This window comes from Phaseolus vulgaris, chromosome 10 (assembly GCF_051622355.1).
Source record: "Phaseolus vulgaris cultivar YP4 chromosome 10, ASM5162235v1, whole genome shotgun sequence".
In the NCBI taxonomy this organism is placed as follows: domain Eukaryota; kingdom Viridiplantae; phylum Streptophyta; class Magnoliopsida; order Fabales; family Fabaceae; genus Phaseolus; species Phaseolus vulgaris.
Genome location: NC_143507.1, coordinates 15,461,844 through 15,486,960, shown reverse-complemented (window position 1 = coordinate 15,486,960; position 25,117 = coordinate 15,461,844). Strand labels below are relative to the sequence as shown.

Below are 25,117 nucleotides of genomic sequence, written 5' to 3'. Positions count from 1 at the left end.
GGTGGGCTTCAGTTTCAAAATAGTTGGACCTCGAACGCGATAACTCGCTACACAACACTATTTCACGATCGTTTTTGTAGGTACTTTAAGATTTTTATTTAGAGCTCAGCAAATTGATTTTTGAGCCAATTTTTTTTGTGGTATCTTCGTTTAGTGTATATTTGATGGATGAGACCTTACATTGAAGAGAAGAGTGATAGATTTGGAGTTGGCAAAAATTAGCGTGACAAAACTTCAAACGATCATAACTTTTGATAGAGAAGTCGGATTGAGACGCATAAAAAATGAAAGTTGTTCGAAAAAAAAAAAGCACAAAAAAGGTGAACTCATGGTTTGACTGTCTAGGCCAGGAAGAGGAAGAAAAACATAACACAAAAAAGAAGTGCAACACGAGGACTTCCCAGGAGGTCACCCATCCTAGTACTACTCTCGCCCAAGCACGCTTAGCTGCGGAGTTCTGATGGGATCCGGTGCATTAATGCTGGTATGATCGCACCTGCCAAGCGTTGCGCGATCAATACCTATATGGGTTTGCAGGTGGGCTTCAGTTTCAAAATAGTTGGACCTCGAACGCGATAACTCGCTACACAACACTATTTCACGATCGTTTTTGTAGGTACTTTAAGATTTTTATTTAGAGCTCAGCAAAAAAAAAAAAAAGCACAAAAAAGGTGAACTCATGGTTTGACTGTCTAGGCCAGGAAGAGGAAGAAAAACATAACACAAAAAAGAAGTGCAACACGAGGACTTCCCAGGAGGTCACCCATCCTAGTACTACTCTCGCCCAAGCACGCTTTACTGCGGAGTTCTGATGGGATCCGGTGCATTAGTGCTGGTATGATCGCACCTGCCAAGCGTTGCGCGATCAATACCTATATGGGTTTGCAGGTGGGCTTCAGTTTCAAAATAGTTGGACCTCGAACGCGATAACTCGCTACACAACACTATTTCACGATCGTTTTTGTAGGTACTTTAAGATTTTTATTTAGAGCTCAGCAAATTGATTTTTGAGCCAATTTTTTTTGTGGTATCTTCGTTTAGTGTATATTTGATGGATGAGACCTTACATTGAAGAGAAGAGTGATAGATTTGGAGTTGGCAAAAATTAGCGTGACAAAACTTCAAACGATCATAACTTTTGATAGAGAAGTCGGATTGAGACGCATAAAAAATGAAAGTTGTTCGAAAAAAAAAAAGCACAAAAAAGGTGAACTCATGGTTTGACTGTCTAGGCCAGGAAGAGGAAGAAAAACATAACACAAAAAAGAAGTGCAACACGAGGACTTCCCAGGAGGTCACCCATCCTAGTACTACTCTCACCCGAGCACGCTTAACTGCGGAGTTCTGATGGGATCCGGTGCATTAGTGCTGGTATGATCGCACTTGCCAAGCGTTGCGCGATCAATACCTATATGGGTTTGCAGGTGGGCTTCAGTTTCAAAATAGTTGGACCTCGAACGCGATAACTCGCTACACAACACTATTTCACGATCGTTTTTGTAGGTACTTTAAGATTTTTATTTAGAGCTCAGCAAATTGATTTTTGAGCCAATTTTTTTTGTGGTATCTTCGTTTAGTGTATATTTGATGGATGAGACCTTACATTGAAGAGAAGAGTGATAGATTTGGAGTTGGCAAAAATTAGCGTGACAAAACTTCAAACGATCATAACTTTTGATAGAGAAGTCGGATTGAGACGCATAAAAAATGAAAGTTGTTCGAAAAAAAAAAAGCACAAAAAAGGTGAACTCATGGTTTGACTGTCTAGGCCAGGAAGAGGAAGAAAAACATAACACAAAAAAGAAGTGCAACACGAGGACTTCCCAGGAGGTCACCCATCCTAGTACTACTCTCGCCCAAGCACGCTTAGCTGCGGAGTTCTGATGGGATCCGGTGCATTAATGCTGGTATGATCGCACCTGCCAAGCGTTGCGCGATCAATACCTATATGGGTTTGCAGGTGGGCTTCAGTTTCAAAATAGTTGGACCTCGAACGCGATAACTCGCTACACAACACTATTTCACGATCGTTTTTGTAGGTACTTTAAGATTTTTATTTAGAGCTCAGCAAAAAAAAAAAAAAGCACAAAAAAGGTGAACTCATGGTTTGACTGTCTAGGCCAGGAAGAGGAAGAAAAACATAACACAAAAAAGAAGTGCAACACGAGGACTTCCCAGGAGGTCACCCATCCTAGTACTACTCTCGCCCAAGCACGCTTTACTGCGGAGTTCTGATGGGATCCGGTGCATTAGTGCTGGTATGATCGCACCTGCCAAGCGTTGCGCGATCAATACCTATATGGGTTTGCAGGTGGGCTTCAGTTTCAAAATAGTTGGACCTCGAACGCGATAACTCGCTACACAACACTATTTCACGATCGTTTTTGTAGGTACTTTAAGATTTTTATTTAGAGCTCAGCAAATTGATTTTTGAGCCAATTTTTTTTGTGGTATCTTCGTTTAGTGTATATTTGATGGATGAGACCTTACATTGAAGAGAAGAGTGATAGATTTGGAGTTGGCAAAAATTAGCGTGACAAAACTTCAAACGATCATAACTTTTGATAGAGAAGTCGGATTGAGACGCATAAAAAATGAAAGTTGTTCGAAAAAAAAAAAGCACAAAAAAGGTGAACTCATGGTTTGACTGTCTAGGCCAGGAAGAGGAAGAAAAACATAACACAAAAAAGAAGTGCAACACGAGGACTTCCCAGGAGGTCACCCATCCTAGTACTACTCTCGCCCAAGCACGCTTAGCTGCGGAGTTCTGATGGGATCCGGTGCATTAATGCTGGTATGATCGCACCTGCCAAGCGTTGCGCGATCAATACCTATATGGGTTTGCAGGTGGGCTTCAGTTTCAAAATAGTTGGACCTCGAACGCGATAACTCGCTACACAACACTATTTCACGATCGTTTTTGTAGGTACTTTAAGATTTTTATTTAGAGCTCAGCAAAAAAAAAAAAAAGCACAAAAAAGGTGAACTCATGGTTTGACTGTCTAGGCCAGGAAGAGGAAGAAAAACATAACACAAAAAAGAAGTGCAACACGAGGACTTCCCAGGAGGTCACCCATCCTAGTACTACTCTCGCCCAAGCACGCTTTACTGCGGAGTTCTGATGGGATCCGGTGCATTAGTGCTGGTATGATCGCACCTGCCAAGCGTTGCGCGATCAATACCTATATGGGTTTGCAGGTGGGCTTCAGTTTCAAAATAGTTGGACCTCGAACGCGATAACTCGCTACACAACACTATTTCACGATCGTTTTTGTAGGTACTTTAAGATTTTTATTTAGAGCTCAGCAAATTGATTTTTGAGCCAATTTTTTTTGTGGTATCTTCGTTTAGTGTATATTTGATGGATGAGACCTTACATTGAAGAGAAGAGTGATAGATTTGGAGTTGGCAAAAATTAGCGTGACAAAACTTCAAACGATCATAACTTTTGATAGAGAAGTCGGATTGAGACGCATAAAAAATGAAAGTTGTTCGAAAAAAAAAAAGCACAAAAAAGGTGAACTCATGGTTTGACTGTCTAGGCCAGGAAGAGGAAGAAAAACATAACACAAAAAAGAAGTGCAACACGAGGACTTCCCAGGAGGTCACCCATCCTAGTACTACTCTCGCCCAAGCACGCTTTACTGCGGAGTTCTGATGGGATCCGGTGCATTAGTGCTGGTATGATCGCACCTGCCAAGCGTTGCGCGATCAATACCTATATGGGTTTGCAGGTGGGCTTCAGTTTCAAAATAGTTGGACCTCGAACGCGATAACTCGCTACACAACACTATTTCACGATCGTTTTTGTAGGTACTTTAAGATTTTTATTTAGAGCTCAGCAAATTGATTTTTGAGCCAATTTTTTTTGTGGTATCTTCGTTTAGTGTATATTTGATGGATGAGACCTTACATTGAAGAGAAGAGTGATAGATTTGGAGTTGGCAAAAATTAGCGTGACAAAACTTCAAACGATCATAACTTTTGATAGAGAAGTCGGATTGAGACGCATAAAAAATGAAAGTTGTTCGAAACGAGGTAACAAGCACAAAAAAGGTGAACTCATGGTTTGACTGTCTAGGCCAGGAAGAGGAAGAAAAACATAACACAAAAAAGAAGTGCAACACGAGGACTTCCCAGGAGGTCACCCATCCTAGTACTACTCTCGCCCAACCACGCTTAACTGCGGAGTTCTGATGGGATCCGGTGCATTAGTGCTGGTATGATCGCACCTGCCAAGCGTTGCGCGATCAATACCTATATGGGTTTGCAGGTGGGCTTCAGTTTCAAAATAGTTGGACCTCGAACGCGATAACTCGCTACACAACACTATTTCACGATCGTTTTTGTAGGTACTTTAAGATTTTTATTTAGAGCTCAGCAAATTGATTTTTGAGCCAATTTTTTTTGTGGTATCTTCGTTTAGTGTATATTTGATGGATGAGACCTTACATTGAAGAGAAGAGTGATAGATTTGGAGTTGGCAAAAATTAGCGTGACAAAACTTCAAACGATCATAACTTTTGATAGAGAAGTCGGATTGAGACGCATAAAAAATGAAAGTTGTTCGAAAAAAAAAAAGCACAAAAAAGGTGAACTCATGGTTTGACTGTCTAGGCCAGGAAGAGGAAGAAAAACATAACACAAAAAAGAAGTGCAACACGAGGACTTCCCAGGAGGTCACCCATCCTAGTACTACTCTCGCCCAAGCACGCTTAACTGCGGAGTTCTGATGGGATCCGGTGCATTAATGCTGGTATGATCGCACCTGCCAAGCGTTGCGCGATCAATACCTATATGGGTTTGCAGGTGGGCTTCAGTTTCAAAATAGTTGGACCTCGAACGCGATAACTCGCTACACAACACTATTTCACGATCGTTTTTGTAGGTACTTTAAGATTTTTATTTAGAGCTCAGCAAATTGATTTTTGAGCCAATTTTTTTTGTGGTATCTTCGTTTAGTGTATATTTGATGGATGAGACCTTACATTGAAGAGAAGAGTGATAGATTTGGAGTTGGCAAAAATTAGCGTGACAAAACTTCAAACGATCATAACTTTTGATAGAGAAGTCGGATTGAGACGCATAAAAAATGAAAGTTGTTCGAAAAAAAAAAGCACAAAAAAGGTGAACTCATGGTTTGACTGTCTAGGCCAGGAAGAGGAAGAAAAACATAACACAAAAAAGAAGTGCAACACAAGGACTTCCCAGGAGGTCACCCATCCTAGTACTTCTCTCGCCCATGCACGCTTAACTGCGGAGTTCTGATGGGATCCGGTGCATTAGTGCTGGTATGATCGCACCTGCCAAGCGTTGCGCGATCAATACCTATATGGGTTTGCAGGTGGGCTTCAGTTTCAAAATAGTTGGACCTCGAACGCGATAACTCGCTACACAACACTATTTCACGATCGTTTTTGTAGGTACTTTAAGATTTTTATTTAGAGCTCAGCAAATTGATTTTTGAGCCAATTTTTTTTGTGGTATCTTCGTTTAGTGTATATTTGATGGATGAGACCTTACATTGAAGAGAAGAGTGATAGATTTGGAGTTGGCAAAAATTAGCGTGACAAAACTTCAAACGATCATAACTTTTGATAGAGAAGTCGGATTGAGACGCATAAAAAATGAAAGTTGTTCGAAAAAAAAAAAGCACAAAAAAGGTGAACTCATGGTTTGACTGTCTAGGCCAGGAAGAGGAAGAAAAACATAACACAAAAAAGAAGTGCAATACGAGGACTTCCCAGGAGGTCACCCATCCTAGTACTACCCTCGCCCGAGCACGCTTACCTGCGGAGTTCTGATGGGATCCGGTGCATTAGTGCTGGTATGATCGCACCTGCCAAGCGTTGCGCGATCAATACCTATATGGGTTTGCAGGTGGGCTTCAGTTTCAAAATAGTTGGACCTCGAACGCGATAACTCGCTACACAACACTATTTCACGATCGTTTTTGTAGGTACTTTAAGATTTTTATTTAGAGCTCAGCAAATTGATTTTTGAGCCAATTTTTTTTGTGGTATCTTCGTTTAGTGTATATTTGATGGATGAGACCTTACATTGAAGAGAAGAGTGATAGATTTGGAGTTGGCAAAAATTAGCGTGACAAAACTTCAAACGATCATAACTTTTGATAGAGAAGTCGGATTGAGACGCATAAAAAATGAAAGTTGTTCGAAAAAAAAAAAGCACAAAAAAGGTGAACTCATGGTTTGACTGTCTAGGCCAGGAAGAGGAAGAAAAACATAACACAAAAAAGAAGTGCAACACGAGGACTTCCCAGGAGGTCACCCATCCTAGTACTACTCTCGCCCAGGCACGCTTAACTGCGGAGTTCTGATGGGATCCGGTGCATTAATGCTGGTATGATCGCACCTGCCAAGCGTTGCGCGATCAATACCTATATGGGTTTGCAGGTGGGCTTCAGTTTCAAAATAGTTGGACCTCGAACGCGATAACTCGCTACACAACACTATTTCACGATCGTTTTTGTAGGTACTTTAAGATTTTTATTTAGAGCTCAGCAAATTGATTTTTGAGCCAATTTTTTTTGTGGTATCTTCGTTTAGTGTATATTTGATGGATGAGACCTTACATTGAAGAGAAGAGTGATAGATTTGGAGTTGGCAAAAATTAGCGTGACAAAACTTCAAACGATCATAACTTTTGATAGAGAAGTCGGATTGAGACGCATAAAAAATGAAAGTTGTTCGAAACGAGGTAACAAGCACAAAAAAGGTGAACTCATGGTTTGACTGTCTAGGCCAGGAAGAGGAAGAAAAACATAACACAAAAAAGAAGTGCAACACGAGGACTTCCCAGGAGGTCACCCATCCTAGTACTACTCTCGCCCAACCACGCTTAACTGCGGAGTTCTGATGGGATCCGGTGCATTAGTGCTGGTATGATCGCACCTGCCAAGCGTTGCGCGATCAATACCTATATGGGTTTGCAGGTGGGCTTCAGTTTCAAAATAGTTGGACCTCGAACGCGATAACTCGCTACACAACACTATTTCACGATCGTTTTTGTAGGTACTTTAAGATTTTTATTTAGAGCTCAGCAAATTGATTTTTGAGCCAATTTTTTTTGTGGTATCTTCGTTTAGTGTATATTTGATGGATGAGACCTTACATTGAAGAGAAGAGTGATAGATTTGGAGTTGGCAAAAATTAGCGTGACAAAACTTCAAACGATCATAACTTTTGATAGAGAAGTCGGATTGAGACGCATAAAAAATGAAAGTTGTTCGAAACGAGGTAACAAGCACAAAAAAGGTGAACTCATGGTTTGACTGTCTAGGCCAGGAAGAGGAAGAAAAACATAACACAAAAAAGAAGTGCAACACGAGGACTTCCCAGGAGGTCACCCATCCTAGTACTACTCTCGCCCAACCACGCTTAACTGCGGAGTTCTGATGGGATCCGGTGCATTAGTGCTGGTATGATCGCACCTGCCAAGCGTTGCGCGATCAATACCTATATGGGTTTGCAGGTGGGCTTCAGTTTCAAAATAGTTGGACCTCGAACGCGATAACTCGCTACACAACACTATTTCACGATCGTTTTTGTAGGTACTTTAAGATTTTTATTTAGAGCTCAGCAAATTGATTTTTGAGCCAATTTTTTTTGTGGTATCTTCGTTTAGTGTATATTTGATGGATGAGACCTTACATTGAAGAGAAGAGTGATAGATTTGGAGTTGGCAAAAATTAGCGTGACAAAACTTCAAACGATCATAACTTTTGATAGAGAAGTCGGATTGAGACGCATAAAAAATGAAAGTTGTTCGAAACGAGGTAACAAGCACAAAAAAGGTGAACTCATGGTTTGACTGTCTAGGCCAGGAAGAGGAAGAAAAACATAACACAAAAAAGAAGTGCAACACGAGGACTTCCCAGGAGGTCACCCATCCTAGTACTACTCTCGCCCAACCACGCTTAACTGCGGAGTTCTGATGGGATCCGGTGCATTAGTGCTGGTATGATCGCACCTGCCAAGCGTTGCGCGATCAATACCTATATGGGTTTGCAGGTGGGCTTCAGTTTCAAAATAGTTGGACCTCGAACGCGATAACTCGCTACACAACACTATTTCACGATCGTTTTTGTAGGTACTTTAAGATTTTTATTTAGAGCTCAGCAAATTGATTTTTGAGCCAATTTTTTTTGTGGTATCTTCGTTTAGTGTATATTTGATGGATGAGACCTTACATTGAAGAGAAGAGTGATAGATTTGGAGTTGGCAAAAATTAGCGTGACAAAACTTCAAACGATCATAACTTTTGATAGAGAAGTCGGATTGAGACGCATAAAAAATGAAAGTTGTTCGAAAAAAAAAAAGCACAAAAAAGGTGAACTCATGGTTTGACTGTCTAGGCCAGGAAGAGGAAGAAAAACATAACACAAAAAAGAAGTGCAACACGAGGACTTCCCAGGAGGTCACCCATCCTAGTACTACTCTCGCCCAAGCACGCTTTACTGCGGAGTTCTGATGGGATCCGGTGCATTAGTGCTGGTATGATCGCACCTGCCAAGCGTTGCGCGATCAATACCTATATGGGTTTGCAGGTGGGCTTCAGTTTCAAAATAGTTGGACCTCGAACGCGATAACTCGCTACACAACACTATTTCACGATCGTTTTTGTAGGTACTTTAAGATTTTTATTTAGAGCTCAGCAAATTGATTTTTGAGCCAATTTTTTTTGTGGTATCTTCGTTTAGTGTATATTTGATGGATGAGACCTTACATTGAAGAGAAGAGTGATAGATTTGGAGTTGGCAAAAATTAGCGTGACAAAACTTCAAACGATCATAACTTTTGATAGAGAAGTCGGATTGAGACGCATAAAAAATGAAAGTTGTTCGAAACGAGGTAACAAGCACAAAAAAGGTGAACTCATGGTTTGACTGTCTAGGCCAGGAAGAGGAAGAAAAACATAACACAAAAAAGAAGTGCAACACGAGGACTTCCCAGGAGGTCACCCATCCTAGTACTACTCTCGCCCAACCACGCTTTACTGCGGAGTTCTGATGGGATCCGGTGCATTAGTGCTGGTATGATCGCACCTGCCAAGCGTTGCGCGATCAATACCTATATGGGTTTGCAGGTGGGCTTCAGTTTCAAAATAGTTGGACCTCGAACGCGATAACTCGCTACACAACACTATTTCACGATCGTTTTTGTAGGTACTTTAAGATTTTTATTTAGAGCTCAGCAAATTGATTTTTGAGCCAATTTTTTTTGTGGTATCTTCGTTTAGTGTATATTTGATGGATGAGACCTTACATTGAAGAGAAGAGTGATAGATTTGGAGTTGGCAAAAATTAGCGTGACAAAACTTGAAACGATCATAACTTTTGATAGAGAAGTCGGATTGAGACGCATAAAAAATGAAAGTTGTTCGAAACGAGGTAACAAGCACAAAAAAGGTGAACTCATGGTTTGACTGTCTAGGCCAGGAAGAGGAAGAAAAACATAACACAAAAAAGAAGTGCAACACGAGGACTTCCCAGGAGGTCACCCATCCTAGTACTACTCTCGCCCAAGCACGCTTAACTGCGGAGTTCTGATGGGATCCGGTGCATTAGTGCTGGTATGATCGCACCTGCCAAGCGTTGCGCGATCAATACCTATATGGGTTTGCAGGTGGGCTTCAGTTTCAAAATAGTTGGACCTCGAACGCGATAACTCGCTACACAACACTATTTCACGATCGTTTTTGTAGGTACTTTAAGATTTTTATTTAGAGCTCAGCAAATTGATTTTTGAGCCAATTTTTTTTGTGGTATCTTCGTTTAGTGTATATTTGATGGATGAGACCTTACATTGAAGAGAAGAGTGATAGATTTGGAGTTGGCAAAAATTAGCGTGACAAAACTTCAAACGATCATAACTTTTGATAGAGAAGTCGGATTGAGACGCATAAAAAATGAAAGTTGTTCGAAACGAGGTAACAAGCACAAAAAAAGGTGAACTCATGGTTTGACTGTCTAGGCCAGGAAGAGGAAGAAAAACATAACACAAAAAAGAAGTGCAACACGAGGACTTCCCAGGAGGTCACCCATCCTAGTACTACTCTCGCCCAACCACGCTTAACTGCGGAGTTCTGATGGGATCCGGTGCATTAGTGCTGGTATGATCGCACCTGCCAAGCGTTGCGCGATCAATACCTATATGGGTTTGCAGGTGGGCTTCAGTTTCAAAATAGTTGGACCTCGAACGCGATAACTCGCTACACAACACTATTTCACGATCGTTTTTGTAGGTACTTTAAGATTTTTATTTAGAGCTCAGCAAATTGATTTTTGAGCCAATTTTTTTTGTGGTATCTTCGTTTAGTGTATATTTGATGGATGAGACCTTACATTGAAGAGAAGAGTGATAGATTTGGAGTTGGCAAAAATTAGCGTGACAAAACTTCAAACGATCATAACTTTTGATAGAGAAGTCGGATTGAGACGCATAAAAAATGAAAGTTGTTCGAAACGAGGTAACAAGCACAAAAAAGGTGAACTCATGGTTTGACTGTCTAGGCCAGGAAGAGGAAGAAAAACATAACACAAAAAAGAAGTGCAACACGAGGACTTCCCAGGAGGTCACCCATCCTAGTACTACTCTCGCCCAACCACGCTTAACTGCGGAGTTCTGATGGGATCCGGTGCATTAGTGCTGGTATGATCGCACCTGCCAAGCGTTGCGCGATCAATACCTATATGGGTTTGCAGGTGGGCTTCAGTTTCAAAATAGTTGGACCTCGAACGCGATAACTCGCTACACAACACTATTTCACGATCGTTTTTGTAGGTACTTTAAGATTTTTATTTAGAGCTCAGCAAATTGATTTTTGAGCCAATTTTTTTTGTGGTATCTTCGTTTAGTGTATATTTGATGGATGAGACCTTACATTGAAGAGAAGAGTGATAGATTTGGAGTTGGCAAAAATTAGCGTGACAAAACTTCAAACGATCATAACTTTTGATAGAGAAGTCGGATTGAGACGCATAAAAAATGAAAGTTGTTCGAAACGAGGTAACAAGCACAAAAAAGGTGAACTCATGGTTTGACTGTCTAGGCCAGGAAGAGGAAGAAAAACATAACACAAAAAAGAAGTGCAACACGAGGACTTCCCAGGAGGTCACCCATCCTAGTACTACTCTCGCCCAACCACGCTTAACTGCGGAGTTCTGATGGGATCCGGTGCATTAGTGCTGGTATGATCGCACCTGCCAAGCGTTGCGCGATCAATACCTATATGGGTTTGCAGGTGGGCTTCAGTTTCAAAATAGTTGGACCTCGAACGCGATAACTCGCTACACAACACTATTTCACGATCGTTTTTGTAGGTACTTTAAGATTTTTATTTAGAGCTCAGCAAATTGATTTTTGAGCCAATTTTTTTTGTGGTATCTTCGTTTAGTGTATATTTGATGGATGAGACCTTACATTGAAGAGAAGAGTGATAGATTTGGAGTTGGCAAAAATTAGCGTGACAAAACTTCAAACGATCATAACTTTTGATAGAGAAGTCGGATTGAGACGCATAAAAAATGAAAGTTGTTCGAAACGAGGTAACAAGCACAAAAAAGGTGAACTCATGGTTTGACTGTCTAGGCCAGGAAGAGGAAGAAAAACATAACACAAAAAAGAAGTGCAACACGAGGACTTCCCAGGAGGTCACCCATCCTAGTACTACTCTCGCCCAACCACGCTTAACTGCGGAGTTCTGATGGGATCCGGTGCATTAGTGCTGGTATGATCGCACCTGCCAAGCGTTGCGCGATCAATACCTATATGGGTTTGCAGGTGGGCTTCAGTTTCAAAATAGTTGGACCTCGAACGCGATAACTCGCTACACAACACTATTTCACGATCGTTTTTGTAGGTACTTTAAGATTTTTATTTAGAGCTCAGCAAATTGATTTTTGAGCCAATTTTTTTTGTGGTATCTTCGTTTAGTGTATATTTGATGGATGAGACCTTACATTGAAGAGAAGAGTGATAGATTTGGAGTTGGCAAAAATTAGCGTGACAAAACTTCAAACGATCATAACTTTTGATAGAGAAGTCGGATTGAGACGCATAAAAAATGAAAGTTGTTCGAAACGAGGTAACAAGCACAAAAAAGGTGAACTCATGGTTTGACTGTCTAGGCCAGGAAGAGGAAGAAAAACATAACACAAAAAAGAAGTGCAACACGACGACTTCCCAGGAGGTCACCCATCCTAGTACTACTCTCGCCCAACCACGCTTAACTGCGGAGTTCTGATGGGATCCGGTGCATTAGTGCTGGTATGATCGCACCTGCCAAGCGTTGCGCGATCAATACCTATATGGGTTTGCAGGTGGGCTTCAGTTTCAAAATAGTTGGACCTCGAACGCGATAACTCGCTACACAACACTATTTCACGATCGTTTTTGTAGGTACTTTAAGATTTTTATTTAGAGCTCAGCAAATTGATTTTTGAGCCAATTTTTTTTGTGGTATCTTCGTTTAGTGTATATTTGATGGATGAGACCTTACATTGAAGAGAAGAGTGATAGATTTGGAGTTGGCAAAAATTAGCGTGACAAAACTTCAAACGATCATAACTTTTGATAGAGAAGTCGGATTGAGACGCATAAAAAATGAAAGTTGTTCGAAACGAGGTAACAAGCACAAAAAAGGTGAACTCATGGTTTGACTGTCTAGGCCAGGAAGAGGAAGAAAAACATAACACAAAAAAGAAGTGCAACACGAGGACTTCCCAGGAGGTCACCCATCCTAGTACTACTCTCGCCCAACCACGCTTAACTGCGGAGTTCTGATGGGATCCGGTGCATTAGTGCTGGTATGATCGCACCTGCCAAGCGTTGCGCGATCAATACCTATATGGGTTTGCAGGTGGGCTTCAGTTTCAAAATAGTTGGACCTCGAACGCGATAACTCGCTACACAACACTATTTCACGATCGTTTTTGTAGGTACTTTAAGATTTTTATTTAGAGCTCAGCAAATTGATTTTTGAGCCAATTTTTTTTGTGGTATCTTCGTTTAGTGTATATTTGATGGATGAGACCTTACATTGAAGAGAAGAGTGATAGATTTGGAGTTGGCAAAAATTAGCGTGACAAAACTTCAAACGATCATAACTTTTGATAGAGAAGTCGGATTGAGACGCATAAAAAATGAAAGTTGTTCGAAACGAGGTAACAAGCACAAAAAAGGTGAACTCATGGTTTGACTGTCTAGGCCAGGAAGAGGAAGAAAAACATAACACAAAAAAGAAGTGCAACACGAGGACTTCCCAGGAGGTCACCCATCCTAGTACTACTCTCGCCCAAGCACGCTTAACTGCGGAGTTCTGATGGGATCCGGTGCATTAGTGCTGGTATGATCGCACCTGCCAAGCGTTGCGCGATCAATACCTATATGGGTTTGCAGGTGGGCTTCAGTTTCAAAATAGTTGGACCTCGAACGCGATAACTCGCTACACAACACTATTTCACGATCGTTTTTGTAGGTACTTTAAGATTTTTATTTAGAGCTCAGCAAATTGATTTTTGAGCCAATTTTTTTTGTGGTATCTTCGTTTAGTGTATATTTGATGGATGAGACCTTACATTGAAGAGAAGAGTGATAGATTTGGAGTTGGCAAAAATTAGCGTGACAAAACTTCAAACGATCATAACTTTTGATAGAGAAGTCGGATTGAGACGCATAAAAAATGAAAGTTGTTCGAAACGAGGTAACAAGCACAAAAAAGGTGAACTCATGGTTTGACTGTCTAGGCCAGGAAGAGGAAGAAAAACATAACACAAAAAAGAAGTGCAACACGAGGACTTCCCAGGAGGTCACCCATCCTAGTACTACTCTCGCCCAACCACGCTTAACTGCGGAGTTCTGATGGGATCCGGTGCATTAGTGCTGGTATGATCGCACCTGCCAAGCGTTGCGCGATCAATACCTATATGGGTTTGCAGGTGGGCTTCAGTTTCAAAATAGTTGGACCTCGAACGCGATAACTCGCTACACAACACTATTTCACGATCGTTTTTGTAGGTACTTTAAGATTTTTATTTAGAGCTCAGCAAATTGATTTTTGAGCCAATTTTTTTTGTGGTATCTTCGTTTAGTGTATATTTGATGGATGAGACCTTACATTGAAGAGAAGAGTGATAGATTTGGAGTTGGCAAAAATTAGCGTGACAAAACTTCAAACGATCATAACTTTTGATAGAGAAGTCGGATTGAGACGCATAAAAAATGAAAGTTGTTCGAAACGAGGTAACAAGCACAAAAAAGGTGAACTCATGGTTTGACTGTCTAGGCCAGGAAGAGGAAGAAAAACATAACACAAAAAAGAAGTGCAACACGAGGACTTCCCAGGAGGTCACCCATCCTAGTACTACTCTCGCCCAACCACGCTTAACTGCGGAGTTCTGATGGGATCCGGTGCATTAGTGCTGGTATGATCGCACCTGCCAAGCGTTGCGCGATCAATACCTATATGGGTTTGCAGGTGGGCTTCAGTTTCAAAATAGTTGGACCTCGAACGCGATAACTCGCTACACAACACTATTTCACGATCGTTTTTGTAGGTACTTTAAGATTTTTATTTAGAGCTCAGCAAATTGATTTTTGAGCCAATTTTTTTTGTGGTATCTTCGTTTAGTGTATATTTGATGGATGAGACCTTACATTGAAGAGAAGAGTGATAGATTTGGAGTTGGCAAAAATTAGCGTGACAAAACTTCAAACGATCATAACTTTTGATAGAGAAGTCGGATTGAGACGCATAAAAAATGAAAGTTGTTCGAAACGAGGTAACAAGCACAAAAAAGGTGAACTCATGGTTTGACTGTCTAGGCCAGGAAGAGGAAGAAAAACATAACACAAAAAAGAAGTGCAACACGAGGACTTCCCAGGAGGTCACCCATCCTAGTACTACTCTCGCCCAACCACGCTTAACTGCGGAGTTCTGATGGGATCCGGTGCATTAGTGCTGGTATGATCGCACCTGCCAAGCGTTGCGCGATCAATACCTATATGGGTTTGCAGGTGGGCTTCAGTTTCAAAATAGTTGGACCTCGAACGCGATAACTCGCTACACAACACTATTTCACGATCGTTTTTGTAGGTACTTTAAGATTTTTATTTAGAGCTCAGCAAATTGATTTTTGAGCCAATTTTTTTTGTGGTATCTTCGTTTAGTGTATATTTGATGGATGAGACCTTACATTGAAGAGAAGAGTGATAGATTTGGAGTTGGCAAAAATTAGCGTGACAAAACTTCAAACGATCATAACTTTTGATAGAGAAGTCGGATTGAGACGCATAAAAAATGAAAGTTGTTCGAAACGAGGTAACAAGCACAAAAAAGGTGAACTCATGGTTTGACTGTCTAGGCCAGGAAGAGGAAGAAAAACATAACACAAAAAAGAAGTGCAACACGAGGACTTCCCAGGAGGTCACCCATCCTAGTACTACTCTCGCCCAACCACGCTTAACTGCGGAGTTCTGATGGGATCCGGTGCATTAGTGCTGGTATGATCGCACCTGCCAAGCGTTGCGCGATCAATACCTATATGGGTTTGCAGGTGGGCTTCAGTTTCAAAATAGTTGGACCTCGAACGCGATAACTCGCTACACAACACTATTTCACGATCGTTTTTGTAGGTACTTTAAGATTTTTATTTAGAGCTCAGCAAATTGATTTTTGAGCCAATTTTTTTTGTGGTATCTTCGTTTAGTGTATATTTGATGGATGAGACCTTACATTGAAGAGAAGAGTGATAGATTTGGAGTTGGCAAAAATTAGCGTGACAAAACTTCAAACGATCATAACTTTTGATAGAGAAGTCGGATTGAGACGCATAAAAAATGAAAGTTGTTCGAAACGAGGTAACAAGCACAAAAAAGGTGAACTCATGGTTTGACTGTCTAGGCCAGGAAGAGGAAGAAAAACATAACACAAAAAAGAAGTGCAACACGAGGACTTCCCAGGAGGTCACCCATCCTAGTACTACTCTCGCCCAACCACGCTTAACTGCGGAGTTCTGATGGGATCCGGTGCATTAGTGCTGGTATGATCGCACCTGCCAAGCGTTGCGCGATCAATACCTATATGGGTTTGCAGGTGGGCTTCAGTTTCAAAATAGTTGGACCTCGAACGCGATAACTCGCTACACAACACTATTTCACGATCGTTTTTGTAGGTACTTTAAGATTTTTATTTAGAGCTCAGCAAATTGATTTTTGAGCCAATTTTTTTTGTGGTATCTTCGTTTAGTGTATATTTGATGGATGAGACCTTACATTGAAGAGAAGAGTGATAGATTTGGAGTTGGCAAAAATTAGCGTGACAAAACTTCAAACGATCATAACTTTTGATAGAGAAGTCGGATTGAGACGCATAAAAAATGAAAGTTGTTCGAAACGAGGTAACAAGCACAAAAAAGGTGAACTCATGGTTTGACTGTCTAGGCCAGGAAGAGGAAGAAAAACATAACACAAAAAAGAAGTGCAACGCGAGGACTTCCCAGGAGGTCACCCATCCTAGTACTACTCTCGCCCAAGCACGCTTAACTGCGGAGTTCTGATGGGATCCGGTGCATTAGTGCTGGTATGATCGCACCTGCCAAGCGTTGCGCGATCAATACCTATATGGGTTTGCAGGTGGGCTTCAGTTTCAAAATAGTTGGACCTCGAACGCGATAACTCGCTACACAACACTATTTCACGATCGTTTTTGTAGGTACTTTAAGATTTTTATTTAGAGCTCAGCAAATTGATTTTTGAGCCAATTTTTTTTGTGGTATCTTCGTTTAGTGTATATTTGATGGATGAGACCTTACATTGAAGAGAAGAGTGATAGATTTGGAGTTGGCAAAAATTAGCGTGACAAAACTTCAAACGATCATAACTTTTGATAGAGAAGTCGGATTGAGACGCATAAAAAATGAAAGTTGTTCGAAACGAGGTAACAAGCACAAAAAAGGTGAACTCATGGTTTGACTGTCTAGGCCAGGAAGAGGAAGAAAAACATAACACAAAAAAGAAGTGCAACACGAGGACTTCCCAGGAGGTCACCCATCCTAGTACTACTCTCGCCCAAGCACGCTTAACTGCGGAGTTCTGATGGGATCCGGTGCATTAGTGCTGGTATGATCGCACCTGCCAAGCGTTGCGCGATCAATACCTATATGGGTTTGCAGGTGGGCTTCAGTTTCAAAATAGTTGGACCTCGAACGCGATAACTCGCTACACAACACTATTTCACGATCGTTTTTGTAGGTACTTTAAGATTTTTATTTAGAGCTCAGCAAATTGATTTTTGAGCCAATTTTTTTTGTGGTATCTTCGTTTAGTGTATATTTGATGGATGAGACCTTACATTGAAGAGAAGAGTGATAGATTTGGAGTTGGCAAAAATTAGCGTGACAAAACTTCAAACGATCATAACTTTTGATAGAGAAGTCGGATTGAGACGCATAAAAAATGAAAGTTGTTCGAAACGAGGTAACAAGCACAAAAAAGGTGAACTCATGGTTTGACTGTCTAGGCCAGGAAGAGGAAGAAAAACATAACACAAAAAAGAAGTGCAACACGAGGACTTCCCAGGAGGTCACCCATCCTAGTACTACTCTCGCCCAAGCACGCTTAACTGCGGAGTTCTGATGGGATCCGGTGCATTAGTGCTGGTATGATCGCACCTGCCAAGCGTTGCGCGATCAATACCTATATGGGTTTGCAGGTGGGCTTCAGTTTCAAAATAGTTGGACCTCGAACGCGATAACTCGCTACACAACACTATTTCACGATCGTTTTTGTAGGTACTTTAAGATTTTTATTTAGAGCTCAGCAAATTGATTTTTGAGCCAATTTTTTTTGTGGTATCTTCGTTTAGTGTATATTTGATGGATGAGACCTTACATTGAAGAGAAGAGTGATAGATTTGGAGTTGGCAAAAATTAGCGTGACAAAACTTCAAACGATCATAACTTTTGATAGAGAAGTCGGATTGAGACGCATAAAAAATGAAAGTTGTTCGAAACGAGGTAACAAGCACAAAAAAGGTGAACTCATGGTTTGACTGTCTAGGCCAGGAAGAGGAAGAAAAACATAACACAAAAAAGAAGTGCAACACGAGGACTTCCCAGGAGGTCACCCATCCTAGTACTACTCTCGCCCAAGCACGCTTAACTGCGGAGTTCTGATGGGATCCGGTGCATTAGTGCTGGTATGATCGCACCTGCCAAGCGTTGCGCGATCAATACCTATATGGGTTTGCAGGTGGGCTTCAGTTTCAAAATAGTTGGACCTCGAACGCGATAACTCGCTACACAACACTATTTCACGATCGTTTTTGTAGGTACTTTAAGATTTTTATTTAGAGCTCAGCAAATTGATTTTTGAGCCAATTTTTTTTGTGGTATCTTCGTTTAGTGTATATTTGATGGATGAGACCTTACATTGAAGAGAAGAGTGATAGATTTGGAGTTGGCAAAAATTAGCGTGACAAAACTTCAAACGATCATAACTTTTGATAGAGAAGTCGGATTGAGACGCATAAAAAATGAAAGTTGTTCGAAACGAGGTAACAAGCACAAAAAAGGTGAACTCATGGTTTGACTGTCTAGGCCAGGAAGAGGAAGAAAAACATAACACAAAAAAGAAGTGCAACACGAGGACTTCCCAGGAGGTCACCCATCCTAGTACTACTCTCGCCCAAGCACGCTTAACTGCGGAGTTCTGATGGGATCCGGTGCATTAGTGCTGGTATGATCGCACCTGCCAAGCGTTGCGCGATCAATACCTATATGGGTTTGCAGGTGGGCTTCAGTTTCAAAATAGTTGGACCTCGAACGCGATAACTCGCTACACAACACTATTTCACGATCGTTTTTGTAGGTACTTTAAGATTTTTATTTAGAGCTCAGCAAATTGATTTTTGAGCCAATTTTTTTTGTGGTATCTTCGTTTAGTGTATATTTGATGGATGAGACCTTACATTGAAGAGAAGAGTGATAGATTTGGAGTTGGCAAAAATTAGCGTGACAAAACTTCAAACGATCATAACTTTTGATAGAGAAGTCGGATTGAGACGCATAAAAAATGAAAGTTGTTCGAAACGAGGTAACAAGCACAAAAAAGGTGAACTCATGGTTTGACTGTCTAGGCCAGGAAGAGGAAGAAAAACATAACACAAAAAAGAAGTGCAACACGAGGACTTCCCAGGAGGTCACCCATCCTAGTACTACTCTCGCCCAACCACGCTTAACTGCGGAGTTCTGATGGGATCCGGTGCATTAGTGCTGGTATGATCGCACCTGCCAAGCGTTGCGCGATCAATACCTATATGGGTTTGCAGGTGGGCTTCAGTTTCAAAATAGTTGGACCTCGAACGCGATAACTCGCTACACAACACTATTTCACGATCGTTTTTGTAGGTACTTTAAGATTTTTATTTAGAGCTCAGCAAATTGATTTTTGAGCCAATTTTTTTTGTGGTATCTTCGTTTAGTGTATATTTGATGGATGAGACCTTACATTGAAGAGAAGAGTGATAGATTTGGAGTTGGCAAAAATTAGCGTGACAAAACTTCAAACGATCATAACTTTTGATAGAGAAGTCGGATTGAGACGCATAAAAAATGAAAGTTGTTCGAAACGAGGTAACAAGCACAAAAAAGGTGAACTCATGGTTTGACTGTCTAGGCCAGGAAGAGGAAGAAAAACATAACACAAAAAAGAAGTGCAACACGAGGACTTCCCAGGAGGTCACCCATCCTAGTACTACTCTCGCCCAACCGCGCTTAACTGCGGAGTTCTGATGGGATCCGGTGCATTAGTGCTGGTATGATCGCACCTGCCAAGCGTTGCGCGATCAATACCTATATGGGTTTGCAGGTGGGCTTCAGTTTCAAAATAGTTGGACCTCGAACGCGATAACTCGCTACACAACACTATTTCACGATCGTTTTTGTAGGTACTTTAAGATTTTTATTTAGAGCTCAGCAAATTGATTTTTGAGCCAATTTTTTTTGTGGTATCTTCGTTTAGTGTATATTTGATGGATGAGACCTTACATTGAAGAGAAGAGTGATAGATTTGGAGTTGGCAAAAATTAGCGTGACAAAACTTCAAACGATCATAACTTTTGATAGAGAAGTCGGATTGAGACGCATAAAAAATGAAAGTTGTTCGAAACGAGGTAACAAGCACAAAAAAGGTGAACTCATGGTTTGACTGTCTAGGCCAGGAAGAGGAAGAAAAACATAACACAAAAAAGAAGTGCAACACGAGGACTTCCCAGGAGGTCACCCATCCTAGTACTACTCTCGCCCAAGCACGCTTTACTGCGGAGTTCTGATGGGATCCGGTGCATTAGTGCTGGTATGATCGCACCTGCCAAGCGTTGCGCGATCAATACCTATATGGGTTTGCAGGTGGGCTTCAGTTTCAAAATAGTTGGACCTCGAACGCGATAACTCGCTACACAACACTATTTCACGATCGTTTTTGTAGGTACTTTAAGATTTTTATTTAGAGCTCAGCAAATTGATTTTTGAGCCAATTTTTTTTGTGGTATCTTCGTTTAGTGTATATTTGATGGATGAGACCTTACATTGAAGAGAAGAGTGATAGATTTGGAGTTGGCAAAAATTAGCGTGACAAAACTTCAAACGATCATAACTTTTGATAGAGAAGTCGGATTGAGACGCATAAAAAATGAAAGTTGTTCGAAACGAGGTAACAAGCACAAAAAAGGTGAACTCATGGTTTGACTGTCTAGGCCAGGAAGAGGAAGAAAAACATAACACAAAAAAGAAGTGCAACACGAGGACTTCCCAGGAGGTCACCCATCCTAGTACTACTCTCGCCCAAGCACGCTTAACTGCGGAGTTCTGATGGGATCCGGTGCATTAGTGCTGGTATGATCGCACCTGCCAAGCGTTGCGCGATCAATACCTATATGGGTTTGCAGGTGGGCTTCAGTTTCAAAATAGTTGGACCTCGAACGCGATAACTCGCTACACAACACTATTTCACGATCGTTTTTGTAGGTACTTTAAGATTTTTATTTAGAGCTCAGCAAATTGATTTTTGAGCCAATTTTTTTTGTGGTATCTTCGTTTAGTGTATATTTGATGGATGAGACCTTACATTGAAGAGAAGAGTGATAGATTTGGAGTTGGCAAAAATTAGCGTGACAAAACTTCAAACGATCATAACTTTTGATAGAGAAGTCGGATTGAGACGCATAAAAAATGAAAGTTGTTCGAAACGAGGTAACAAGCACAAAAAAGGTGAACTCATGGTTTGACTGTCTAGGCCAGGAAGAGGAAGAAAAACATAACACAAAAAAGAAGTGCAACACGAGGACTTCCCAGGAGGTCACCCATCCTAGTACTACTCTCGCCCAAGCACGCTTAACTGCGGAGTTCTGATGGGATCCGGTGCATTAGTGCTGGTATGATCGCACCTGCCAAGCGTTGCGCGATCAATACCTATATGGGTTTGCAGGTGGGCTTCAGTTTCAAAATAGTTGGACCTCGAACGCGATAACTCGCTACACAACACTATTTCACGATCGTTTTTGTAGGTACTTTAAGATTTTTATTTAGAGCTCAGCAAATTGATTTTTGAGCCAATTTTTTTTGTGGTATCTTCGTTTAGTGTATATTTGATGGATGAGACCTTACATTGAAGAGAAGAGTGATAGATTTGGAGTTGGCAAAAATTAGCGTGACAAAACTTCAAACGATCATAACTTTTGATAGAGAAGTCGGATTGAGACGCATAAAAAATGAAAGTTGTTCGAAACGAGGTAACAAGCACAAAAAAGGTGAACTCATGGTTTGACTGTCTAGGCCAGGAAGAGGAAGAAAAACATAACACAAAAAAGAAGTGCAACACGAGGACTTCCCAGGAGGTCACCCATCCTAGTACTACTCTCGCCCAACCACGCTTAACTGCGGAGTTCTGATGGGATCCGGTGCATTAGTGCTGGTATGATCGCACCTGCCAAGCGTTGCGCGATCAATACCTATATGGGTTTGCAGGTGGGCTTCAGTTTCAAAATAGTTGGACCTCGAACGCGATAACTCGCTACACAACACTATTTCACGATCGTTTTTGTAGGTACTTTAAGATTTTTATTTAGAGCTCAGCAAATTGATTTTTGAGCCAATTTTTTTTGTGGTATCTTCGTTTAGTGTATATTTGATGGATGAGACCTTACATTGAAGAGAAGAGTGATAGATTTGGAGTTGGCAAAAATTAGCGTGACAAAACTTCAAACGATCATAACTTTTGATAGAGAAGTCGGATTGAGACGCATAAAAAATGAAAGTTGTTCGAAACGAGGTAACAAGCACAAAAAAGGTGAACTCATGGTTTGACTGTCTAGGCCAGGAAGAGGAAGAAAAACATAACACAAAAAAGAAGTGCAACACGAGGACTTCCCAGGAGGTCACCCATCCTAGTACTACTCTCGCCCAAGCACGCTTAACTGCGGAGTTCTGATGGGATCCGGTGCATTAGTGCTGGTATGATCGCACCTGCCAAGCGTTGCGCGATCAATACCTATATGGGTTTGCAGGTGGGCTTCAGTTTCAAAATAGTTGGACCTCGAACGCGATAACTCGCTACACAACACTATTTCACGATCGTTTTTGTAGGTACTTTAAGATTTTTATTTAGAGCTCAGCAAATTGATTTTTGAGCCAATTTTTTTTGTGGTATCTTCGTTTAGTGTATATTTGATGGATGAGACCTTACATTGAAGAGAAGAGTGATAGATTTGGAGTTGGCAAAAATTAGCGTGACAAAACTTCAAACGATCATAACTTTTGATAGAGAAGTCGGATTGAGACGCATAAAAAATGAAAGTTGTTCGAAACGAGGTAACAAGCACAAAAAAGGTGAACTCATGGTTTGACTGTCTAGGCCAGGAAGAGGAAGAAAAACATAACACAAAAAAGAAGTGCAACACGAGGACTTCCCAGGAGGTCACCCATCCTAGTACTACTCTCGCCCAACCGCGCTTAACTGCGGAGTTCTGATGGGATCCGGTGCATTAGTGCTGGTATGATCGCACCTGCCAAGCGTTGCGCGATCAATACCTATATGGGTTTGCAGGTGGGCTTCAGTTTCAAAATAGTTGGACCTCGAACGCGATAACTCGCTACACAACACTATTTCACGATCGTTTTTGTAGGTACTTTAAGATTTTTATTTAGAGCTCAGCAAATTGATTTTTGAGCCAATTTTTTTTGTGGTATCTTCGTTTAGTGTATATTTGATGGATGAGACCTTACATTGAAGAGAAGAGTGATAGATTTGGAGTTGGCAAAAATTAGCGTGACAAAACTTCAAACGATCATAACTTTTGATAGAGAAGTCGGATTGAGACGCATAAAAAATGAAAGTTGTTCGAAACGAGGTAACAAGCACAAAAAAGGTGAACTCATGGTTTGACTGTCTAGGCCAGGAAGAGGAAGAAAAACATAACACAAAAAAGAAGTGCAACACGAGGACTTCCCAGGAGGTCACCCATCCTAGTACTACTCTCGCCCAAGCACGCTTAACTGCGGAGTTCTGATGGGATCCGGTGCATTAGTGCTGGTATGATCGCACCTGCCAAGCGTTGCGCGATCAATACCTATATGGGTTTGCAGGTGGGCTTCAGTTTCAAAATAGTTGGACCTCGAACGCGATAACTCGCTACACAACACTATTTCACGATCGTTTTTGTAGGTACTTTAAGATTTTTATTTAGAGCTCAGCAAATTGATTTTTGAGCCAATTTTTTTTGTGGTATCTTCGTTTAGTGTATATTTGATGGATGAGACCTTACATTGAAGAGAAGAGTGATAGATTTGGAGTTGGCAAAAATTAGCGTGACAAAACTTCAAACGATCATAACTTTTGATAGAGAAGTCGGATTGAGACGCATAAAAAATGAAAGTTGTTCGAAACGAGGTAACAAGCACAAAAAAGGTGAACTCATGGTTTGACTGTCTAGGCCAGGAAGAGGAAGAAAAACATAACACAAAAAAGAAGTGCAACACGAGGACTTCCCAGGAGGTCACCCATCCTAGTACTACTCTCGCCCAACCACGCTTAACTGCGGAGTTCTGATGGGATCCGGTGCATTAGTGCTGGTATGATCGCACCTGCCAAGCGTTGCGCGATCAATACCTATATGGGTTTGCAGGTGGGCTTCAGTTTCAAAATAGTTGGACCTCGAACGCGATAACTCGCTACACAACACTATTTCACGATCGTTTTTGTAGGTACTTTAAGATTTTTATTTAGAGCTCAGCAAATTGATTTTTGAGCCAATTTTTTTTGTGGTATCTTCGTTTAGTGTATATTTGATGGATGAGACCTTACATTGAAGAGAAGAGTGATAGATTTGGAGTTGGCAAAAATTAGCGTGACAAAACTTCAAACGATCATAACTTTTGATAGAGAAGTCGGATTGAGACGCATAAAAAATGAAAGTTGTTCGAAACGAGGTAACAAGCACAAAAAAGGTGAACTCATGGTTTGACTGTCTAGGCCAGGAAGAGGAAGAAAAACATAACACAAAAAAGAAGTGCAACACGAGGACTTCCCAGGAGGTCACCCATCCTAGTACTACTCTCGCCCAACCACGCTTAACTGCGGAGTTCTGATGGGATCCGGTGCATTAGTGCTGGTATGATCGCACCTGCCAAGCGTTGCGCGATCAATACCTATATGGGTTTGCAGGTGGGCTTCAGTTTCAAAATAGTTGGACCTCGAACGCGATAACTCGCTACACAACACTATTTCACGATCGTTTTTGTAGGTACTTTAAGATTTTTATTTAGAGCTCAGCAAATTGATTTTTGAGCCAATTTTTTTTGTGGTATCTTCGTTTAGTGTATATTTGATGGATGAGACCTTACATTGAAGAGAAGAGTGATAGATTTGGAGTTGGCAAAAATTAGCGTGACAAAACTTCAAACGATCATAACTTTTGATAGAGAAGTCGGATTGAGACGCATAAAAAATGAAAGTTGTTCGAAACGAGGTAACAAGCACAAAAAAGGTGAACTCATGGTTTGACTGTCTAGGCCAGGAAGAGGAAGAAAAACATAACACAA

General features: G+C 41.1%; 47 non-coding genes across 47 annotated transcripts; all 47 read right to left on the bottom strand.

The window, feature by feature from the left end:
* Window positions 1-379: 379 nt before the first annotated feature.
* On the bottom strand, window positions 380-498 carry LOC150024451 (5S ribosomal RNA). The gene has a single exon (XR_016516759.1). It is a non-coding gene; the product is annotated as a 5S ribosomal RNA (ribosomal RNA).
* Window positions 499-730: 232 nt separating this feature from the next.
* Window positions 731-849, bottom strand: LOC150024450 (5S ribosomal RNA). Its single transcript, XR_016516935.1, has one exon. It is a non-coding gene; the product is annotated as a 5S ribosomal RNA (ribosomal RNA).
* A 417-nt stretch (window positions 850-1,266) lies between these two features.
* On the bottom strand, window positions 1,267-1,385 carry LOC150024449 (5S ribosomal RNA). The gene has a single exon (XR_016516955.1). It is a non-coding gene; the product is annotated as a 5S ribosomal RNA (ribosomal RNA).
* A 417-nt stretch (window positions 1,386-1,802) lies between these two features.
* Window positions 1,803-1,921, bottom strand: LOC150024448 (5S ribosomal RNA). Its single transcript, XR_016516758.1, has one exon. It is a non-coding gene; the product is annotated as a 5S ribosomal RNA (ribosomal RNA).
* Window positions 1,922-2,153: 232 nt separating this feature from the next.
* LOC150024447 (5S ribosomal RNA) lies at window positions 2,154-2,272 on the bottom strand. The gene has a single exon (XR_016516934.1). It is a non-coding gene; the product is annotated as a 5S ribosomal RNA (ribosomal RNA).
* A 417-nt stretch (window positions 2,273-2,689) lies between these two features.
* LOC150024446 (5S ribosomal RNA) lies at window positions 2,690-2,808 on the bottom strand. Its single transcript, XR_016516757.1, has one exon. It is a non-coding gene; the product is annotated as a 5S ribosomal RNA (ribosomal RNA).
* Window positions 2,809-3,040: 232 nt separating this feature from the next.
* On the bottom strand, window positions 3,041-3,159 carry LOC150024445 (5S ribosomal RNA). The gene has a single exon (XR_016516933.1). It is a non-coding gene; the product is annotated as a 5S ribosomal RNA (ribosomal RNA).
* A 417-nt stretch (window positions 3,160-3,576) lies between these two features.
* On the bottom strand, window positions 3,577-3,695 carry LOC150024444 (5S ribosomal RNA). The gene has a single exon (XR_016516932.1). It is a non-coding gene; the product is annotated as a 5S ribosomal RNA (ribosomal RNA).
* A 420-nt stretch (window positions 3,696-4,115) lies between these two features.
* LOC150024443 (5S ribosomal RNA) lies at window positions 4,116-4,234 on the bottom strand. Its single transcript, XR_016517016.1, has one exon. It is a non-coding gene; the product is annotated as a 5S ribosomal RNA (ribosomal RNA).
* A 417-nt stretch (window positions 4,235-4,651) lies between these two features.
* On the bottom strand, window positions 4,652-4,770 carry LOC150024442 (5S ribosomal RNA). Its single transcript, XR_016516756.1, has one exon. It is a non-coding gene; the product is annotated as a 5S ribosomal RNA (ribosomal RNA).
* Window positions 4,771-5,186: 416 nt separating this feature from the next.
* LOC150024441 (5S ribosomal RNA) lies at window positions 5,187-5,305 on the bottom strand. Its single transcript, XR_016516972.1, has one exon. It is a non-coding gene; the product is annotated as a 5S ribosomal RNA (ribosomal RNA).
* A 417-nt stretch (window positions 5,306-5,722) lies between these two features.
* Window positions 5,723-5,841, bottom strand: LOC150024440 (5S ribosomal RNA). The gene has a single exon (XR_016516763.1). It is a non-coding gene; the product is annotated as a 5S ribosomal RNA (ribosomal RNA).
* Window positions 5,842-6,258: 417 nt separating this feature from the next.
* On the bottom strand, window positions 6,259-6,377 carry LOC150024439 (5S ribosomal RNA). The gene has a single exon (XR_016516761.1). It is a non-coding gene; the product is annotated as a 5S ribosomal RNA (ribosomal RNA).
* A 420-nt stretch (window positions 6,378-6,797) lies between these two features.
* On the bottom strand, window positions 6,798-6,916 carry LOC150024438 (5S ribosomal RNA). The gene has a single exon (XR_016517014.1). It is a non-coding gene; the product is annotated as a 5S ribosomal RNA (ribosomal RNA).
* Window positions 6,917-7,336: 420 nt separating this feature from the next.
* Window positions 7,337-7,455, bottom strand: LOC150024437 (5S ribosomal RNA). Its single transcript, XR_016517013.1, has one exon. It is a non-coding gene; the product is annotated as a 5S ribosomal RNA (ribosomal RNA).
* A 420-nt stretch (window positions 7,456-7,875) lies between these two features.
* On the bottom strand, window positions 7,876-7,994 carry LOC150024436 (5S ribosomal RNA). Its single transcript, XR_016517012.1, has one exon. It is a non-coding gene; the product is annotated as a 5S ribosomal RNA (ribosomal RNA).
* A 417-nt stretch (window positions 7,995-8,411) lies between these two features.
* On the bottom strand, window positions 8,412-8,530 carry LOC150024435 (5S ribosomal RNA). The gene has a single exon (XR_016516931.1). It is a non-coding gene; the product is annotated as a 5S ribosomal RNA (ribosomal RNA).
* A 420-nt stretch (window positions 8,531-8,950) lies between these two features.
* On the bottom strand, window positions 8,951-9,069 carry LOC150024434 (5S ribosomal RNA). Its single transcript, XR_016517063.1, has one exon. It is a non-coding gene; the product is annotated as a 5S ribosomal RNA (ribosomal RNA).
* A 420-nt stretch (window positions 9,070-9,489) lies between these two features.
* Window positions 9,490-9,608, bottom strand: LOC150024433 (5S ribosomal RNA). Its single transcript, XR_016516737.1, has one exon. It is a non-coding gene; the product is annotated as a 5S ribosomal RNA (ribosomal RNA).
* A 421-nt stretch (window positions 9,609-10,029) lies between these two features.
* Window positions 10,030-10,148, bottom strand: LOC150024432 (5S ribosomal RNA). Its single transcript, XR_016517011.1, has one exon. It is a non-coding gene; the product is annotated as a 5S ribosomal RNA (ribosomal RNA).
* A 420-nt stretch (window positions 10,149-10,568) lies between these two features.
* LOC150024431 (5S ribosomal RNA) lies at window positions 10,569-10,687 on the bottom strand. The gene has a single exon (XR_016517010.1). It is a non-coding gene; the product is annotated as a 5S ribosomal RNA (ribosomal RNA).
* A 420-nt stretch (window positions 10,688-11,107) lies between these two features.
* Window positions 11,108-11,226, bottom strand: LOC150024430 (5S ribosomal RNA). The gene has a single exon (XR_016517009.1). It is a non-coding gene; the product is annotated as a 5S ribosomal RNA (ribosomal RNA).
* Window positions 11,227-11,646: 420 nt separating this feature from the next.
* LOC150024429 (5S ribosomal RNA) lies at window positions 11,647-11,765 on the bottom strand. The gene has a single exon (XR_016517008.1). It is a non-coding gene; the product is annotated as a 5S ribosomal RNA (ribosomal RNA).
* A 420-nt stretch (window positions 11,766-12,185) lies between these two features.
* Window positions 12,186-12,304, bottom strand: LOC150024428 (5S ribosomal RNA). The gene has a single exon (XR_016517084.1). It is a non-coding gene; the product is annotated as a 5S ribosomal RNA (ribosomal RNA).
* A 420-nt stretch (window positions 12,305-12,724) lies between these two features.
* Window positions 12,725-12,843, bottom strand: LOC150024427 (5S ribosomal RNA). Its single transcript, XR_016517007.1, has one exon. It is a non-coding gene; the product is annotated as a 5S ribosomal RNA (ribosomal RNA).
* A 420-nt stretch (window positions 12,844-13,263) lies between these two features.
* LOC150024426 (5S ribosomal RNA) lies at window positions 13,264-13,382 on the bottom strand. Its single transcript, XR_016516736.1, has one exon. It is a non-coding gene; the product is annotated as a 5S ribosomal RNA (ribosomal RNA).
* Window positions 13,383-13,802: 420 nt separating this feature from the next.
* On the bottom strand, window positions 13,803-13,921 carry LOC150024425 (5S ribosomal RNA). The gene has a single exon (XR_016517006.1). It is a non-coding gene; the product is annotated as a 5S ribosomal RNA (ribosomal RNA).
* Window positions 13,922-14,341: 420 nt separating this feature from the next.
* Window positions 14,342-14,460, bottom strand: LOC150024424 (5S ribosomal RNA). Its single transcript, XR_016517005.1, has one exon. It is a non-coding gene; the product is annotated as a 5S ribosomal RNA (ribosomal RNA).
* A 420-nt stretch (window positions 14,461-14,880) lies between these two features.
* LOC150024423 (5S ribosomal RNA) lies at window positions 14,881-14,999 on the bottom strand. The gene has a single exon (XR_016517003.1). It is a non-coding gene; the product is annotated as a 5S ribosomal RNA (ribosomal RNA).
* A 420-nt stretch (window positions 15,000-15,419) lies between these two features.
* Window positions 15,420-15,538, bottom strand: LOC150024422 (5S ribosomal RNA). The gene has a single exon (XR_016517002.1). It is a non-coding gene; the product is annotated as a 5S ribosomal RNA (ribosomal RNA).
* Window positions 15,539-15,958: 420 nt separating this feature from the next.
* Window positions 15,959-16,077, bottom strand: LOC150024421 (5S ribosomal RNA). The gene has a single exon (XR_016517001.1). It is a non-coding gene; the product is annotated as a 5S ribosomal RNA (ribosomal RNA).
* A 420-nt stretch (window positions 16,078-16,497) lies between these two features.
* On the bottom strand, window positions 16,498-16,616 carry LOC150024420 (5S ribosomal RNA). Its single transcript, XR_016516923.1, has one exon. It is a non-coding gene; the product is annotated as a 5S ribosomal RNA (ribosomal RNA).
* A 420-nt stretch (window positions 16,617-17,036) lies between these two features.
* LOC150024419 (5S ribosomal RNA) lies at window positions 17,037-17,155 on the bottom strand. Its single transcript, XR_016516735.1, has one exon. It is a non-coding gene; the product is annotated as a 5S ribosomal RNA (ribosomal RNA).
* A 420-nt stretch (window positions 17,156-17,575) lies between these two features.
* LOC150024418 (5S ribosomal RNA) lies at window positions 17,576-17,694 on the bottom strand. Its single transcript, XR_016516734.1, has one exon. It is a non-coding gene; the product is annotated as a 5S ribosomal RNA (ribosomal RNA).
* Window positions 17,695-18,114: 420 nt separating this feature from the next.
* Window positions 18,115-18,233, bottom strand: LOC150024417 (5S ribosomal RNA). The gene has a single exon (XR_016516733.1). It is a non-coding gene; the product is annotated as a 5S ribosomal RNA (ribosomal RNA).
* Window positions 18,234-18,653: 420 nt separating this feature from the next.
* LOC150024416 (5S ribosomal RNA) lies at window positions 18,654-18,772 on the bottom strand. The gene has a single exon (XR_016516732.1). It is a non-coding gene; the product is annotated as a 5S ribosomal RNA (ribosomal RNA).
* A 420-nt stretch (window positions 18,773-19,192) lies between these two features.
* LOC150024415 (5S ribosomal RNA) lies at window positions 19,193-19,311 on the bottom strand. The gene has a single exon (XR_016517000.1). It is a non-coding gene; the product is annotated as a 5S ribosomal RNA (ribosomal RNA).
* A 420-nt stretch (window positions 19,312-19,731) lies between these two features.
* Window positions 19,732-19,850, bottom strand: LOC150024414 (5S ribosomal RNA). The gene has a single exon (XR_016517075.1). It is a non-coding gene; the product is annotated as a 5S ribosomal RNA (ribosomal RNA).
* A 420-nt stretch (window positions 19,851-20,270) lies between these two features.
* On the bottom strand, window positions 20,271-20,389 carry LOC150024413 (5S ribosomal RNA). The gene has a single exon (XR_016516930.1). It is a non-coding gene; the product is annotated as a 5S ribosomal RNA (ribosomal RNA).
* Window positions 20,390-20,809: 420 nt separating this feature from the next.
* On the bottom strand, window positions 20,810-20,928 carry LOC150024412 (5S ribosomal RNA). The gene has a single exon (XR_016516731.1). It is a non-coding gene; the product is annotated as a 5S ribosomal RNA (ribosomal RNA).
* Window positions 20,929-21,348: 420 nt separating this feature from the next.
* LOC150024411 (5S ribosomal RNA) lies at window positions 21,349-21,467 on the bottom strand. The gene has a single exon (XR_016516730.1). It is a non-coding gene; the product is annotated as a 5S ribosomal RNA (ribosomal RNA).
* A 420-nt stretch (window positions 21,468-21,887) lies between these two features.
* Window positions 21,888-22,006, bottom strand: LOC150024410 (5S ribosomal RNA). The gene has a single exon (XR_016516999.1). It is a non-coding gene; the product is annotated as a 5S ribosomal RNA (ribosomal RNA).
* A 420-nt stretch (window positions 22,007-22,426) lies between these two features.
* LOC150024409 (5S ribosomal RNA) lies at window positions 22,427-22,545 on the bottom strand. Its single transcript, XR_016516729.1, has one exon. It is a non-coding gene; the product is annotated as a 5S ribosomal RNA (ribosomal RNA).
* Window positions 22,546-22,965: 420 nt separating this feature from the next.
* On the bottom strand, window positions 22,966-23,084 carry LOC150024408 (5S ribosomal RNA). The gene has a single exon (XR_016517074.1). It is a non-coding gene; the product is annotated as a 5S ribosomal RNA (ribosomal RNA).
* Window positions 23,085-23,504: 420 nt separating this feature from the next.
* LOC150024407 (5S ribosomal RNA) lies at window positions 23,505-23,623 on the bottom strand. Its single transcript, XR_016516727.1, has one exon. It is a non-coding gene; the product is annotated as a 5S ribosomal RNA (ribosomal RNA).
* Window positions 23,624-24,043: 420 nt separating this feature from the next.
* On the bottom strand, window positions 24,044-24,162 carry LOC150024406 (5S ribosomal RNA). Its single transcript, XR_016516998.1, has one exon. It is a non-coding gene; the product is annotated as a 5S ribosomal RNA (ribosomal RNA).
* Window positions 24,163-24,582: 420 nt separating this feature from the next.
* On the bottom strand, window positions 24,583-24,701 carry LOC150024405 (5S ribosomal RNA). Its single transcript, XR_016516997.1, has one exon. It is a non-coding gene; the product is annotated as a 5S ribosomal RNA (ribosomal RNA).
* Window positions 24,702-25,117: the final 416 nt, after the last annotated feature.